Source organism: Sapajus apella, unplaced genomic scaffold (assembly GCF_009761245.1).
Source record: "Sapajus apella isolate SASKATOON/1434 unplaced genomic scaffold, GSC_monkey_1.0 scaffold21, whole genome shotgun sequence".
Lineage (NCBI taxonomy): Eukaryota > Metazoa > Chordata > Mammalia > Primates > Cebidae > Sapajus > Sapajus apella.
The window spans coordinates 29,123,589-29,126,771 of NW_022436961.1; the positions used below are offsets into that span (position 1 = coordinate 29,123,589).

At 48.9% G+C, this 3,183-nt stretch overlaps 1 protein-coding gene across 4 annotated transcripts in view; it reads left to right on the plus strand.

The window, feature by feature from the left end:
• DPYSL2 (dihydropyrimidinase like 2) overlaps window positions 1-3,183 on the plus strand; it is a 136,187-nt gene that overhangs the window by 126,266 nt on the left and 6,738 nt on the right. The gene's annotated exons all lie outside the window — the stretch shown is intronic.

The following is a 3,183-nucleotide window of genomic DNA, read 5'->3' on the forward strand; positions in this document are numbered from 1 at the left end:
CTCTTATTATCTTAAAGGAATTGACTGACTGACTTGTCCCTAACAGAAGTACGCCCCAGCCATTAGGTTGTCGTTCTAGGATTTGCAACTTTGGGTATCTCTTGCCTCTGGGTCTGGGCTGCAAAGCTTAGAGATGTCCTCTCTTGCTAACAGGACCCAGGCCAAGTATGTGAATGTCTTAGGCTTCTCAGCTGAGAGTGAGGGGGTTCAGACAAGATCTCCAAGTGTCTTGTGATTCTGTGAGGTCAGCTGGCTTTAAGCAGAGGTGTTAGACACTGCTGATTCTTCACAAGTGGTATGGTATAGGCAAAAACCTGAACGAGTATACACAAAGGGAGAGCTTTGGAAAAGGAATGGGCCTTAGGCAGAAGCGTTTTATGTCAGGAACTCATTTGAATCTTGAAAACAGCTCAGGCCAGCAAGTGCTGACACTTCCCCCGCACACCACCACAGCTCAGGGGCAGGTTTCTGGCATTTCTCCAGGACAACCCTGGGAGTTTGCCCTGTCCCAGTCATCTCTCATTTGCACACACAGAGGTGTTTGGGCTGCAGTGAGCTCAGGCTCAGCTCTGGCTTCTGCTGCCGCCTGTGAGTACCAGGATGCTGGGTGCTTCTCAGAAGACTGTTCAAGTCTGTGTTTAAAGCTCCTCCCTCCCCACTCACTGGCTCAGCCTGGCAGTGCAGCCTTAGGGTCGCACCCTCTCACAGCTCAGATTATGACTTCCTGGGTGTTGCGACTGGCTGTTTTATGGTCGGAGGTCCTAGGGCCCTGCCCACTGAACCCACCTATTCATGTGCCTGCAACTTCACATTTTCATTCAGTCTTTTATTTGACCTTCTCAAAAAAGGGACTGGTATTATTATCCCAATTTGGGAAAATAAATAAATGGAGGCTTAGAGAGCTTAAGTGACCAGTCTAATGTTACATAGCGATTTTGCGGTTGAGCCAGAATTAGAACCCAAAAATGTCTAGCAGTCTTCCCTGCCAGACGGCATCTGCAGCCTCTTGGTTGGTCTTAGATGGGGAAATGCTTCCCCTCTCTTACAGGGTTGCTTCCGCCAGAGGTGCTATAAATGGCTGCCTGGGCTCTTTATTTAAGACAGAAACGACCCAGCTGGGGAGCTTGCATTTGGAGCTCTTAACCTAGAAGAGGCAGTGAGAAGGAATGAAGATTTGGGAAGACAGATTCTGCCCTCCAGACATTTTCACCCAACCTGCCCTGCTTTTTCCTTCTGGTGACCTATGGAAGAGATGTTGACTCTAAGTGGTGCTTTTCCATCGTCACCTGTTTTAAAGAGCCAGGACTAAGCATGCCTGTGCATTGATCTTCTGGGAAAATGCAAATAGGAGACTTTCCTTGCATTGTATAGTGTTTCCTACCATGAAGCTAATTAGCTTTAATTGAAGCATCCAGCTAACTTATCCACAGCCCTGTTGCTAAGCGTTTGCTTGGATTTTCCAGGCATCTGGCCAGATGAGTAATTTTAGGGAGCCTGTGTGGATGCAGGTTAACAATGTCTATGCACGGTGAGTGATGAAGCCTCTCTGCATCATGGTTGGATGAAGAGTAGGCTCTGAGTATCTGGGAACTGTGATCTGACCCTTGGACTTGTCAGTGTTAACTCACTGAGAGTCATGGGGCTGGTTCCTCCATCTTTAAAAAATGAGAGAGAGCAGCTGAGCGCCGTGGCTCATGTCTGTAATCCCAGCACTTTGGGACTCTGAGGCGGGTGGATCACCTGAGGTCAGGAGTTAGAGACCAGCTTGGCCAACATGGTGAAACACTGTGCCTACTAAAAATAAAAAAAGTTAGCTGGGCGTGGTGGCACGTGCCTATAATCCCAGCTACTCGGGAGCCTGAGGCAGGAGAATTGCTTGAACCCGAGAGGCAAAGGCTGCAGTGAGCTGAGATCGCGCCACTGTATTCCAGCCTGGGCAATAAGAGCGAAAGTCCATCTCAAAAAAAAAAAAAAAAAAAAAAGAGAGATGGCCCCCAGAGGTCTTCTAGGTGCTCATTTATAAGCAACAAGACTCAACACATGCACTGTATGACATCTTGGCCCCTGTAGGACTGGCAAGCATTAGCACAGTGCAGCAAAAAGCCAGACAGTGAATGAGTGAACATTTTCAAATGCTTGCTGTGAGCCAGGTAGCGAGCTAGATGTTTTTGTTCATGTTATTTCATTTGATCTTTGCATCAGTCCTGCAAAGGGTGTCCTACTTACCCCTCACAGATGAGGAGGCCGAGGCTCAGGGGTGTGAGGGATGCATCTAAAGTCACATAGCTGGTGAATAGCATATCTGCGGCGTGAACCCAGGGCAGATGTCTCCGTGGCCAAGGCTGTGCCCATACGCTATCCAACAGGGCACAAGAGGAGATTGTCAGGGCATAAACTCTTAGCTGTGGAGTGATGTGGAAGAGATGGTTCTTGATCCAGGCCTTAAAGGATGACTCACACCCTTTAAAGGTGATTTCCGAGACCACCAGGGATGAGACGTTTTGTGTTGTCATCTTCACATACCCGTCGGGAGGGTAGCAGATGAAGAAACTAAAGCTGAGGCAGGATTAAAGCGATCTCCCCAGAGTCACACAACTTCTGGATTTTACTGTACCTGAGATGCTGTCGATTTTGAGATATTCCATTAGGTTATGCATCACAATGAAAGAAAGCATGCCCAAGACGAAGAGTCTCAGAGGAGACTGGGTTGCCACGGGCCAGAGTGCGTTTATTTCGGCATCTCTGGGGAGTGCGTTTGCTGGGCAGATGGGTCGCAGGAAATCCCTCATGCCTCGACCTTGGCATTGGGCTCCAGGAGGGAAAAATGTCTCCCCCAAGAATTTGAACTGAAAGTGCGTGCTTGTCCAGCCTTGTGGTCTGAATGCATACTGCCTGTGTGGCCCAGAACAACGCCGAGCTGAGCATTTACTATAAAATGCCCTCAGTGGGGTAGTCTCCAAACCCAGTGGCACAAGGAAATCCATATACGCCTAGAAGAACTTGTTTTTAGTCTAGGCTGGCAGTGCCCGCGTGGCTCCAGCTGCTGTAAGACACATTCTGACTTCAGGGATGAGTGTATTCGAATTGATGAAAGACAGTTGTCAGCCAGGGGTCTCGGGAATCCACATGCAGTCCTTTTCACTTCCCTGCCGGCGCCGCTCTGCTTTGGGTTCCTTTGGTAGC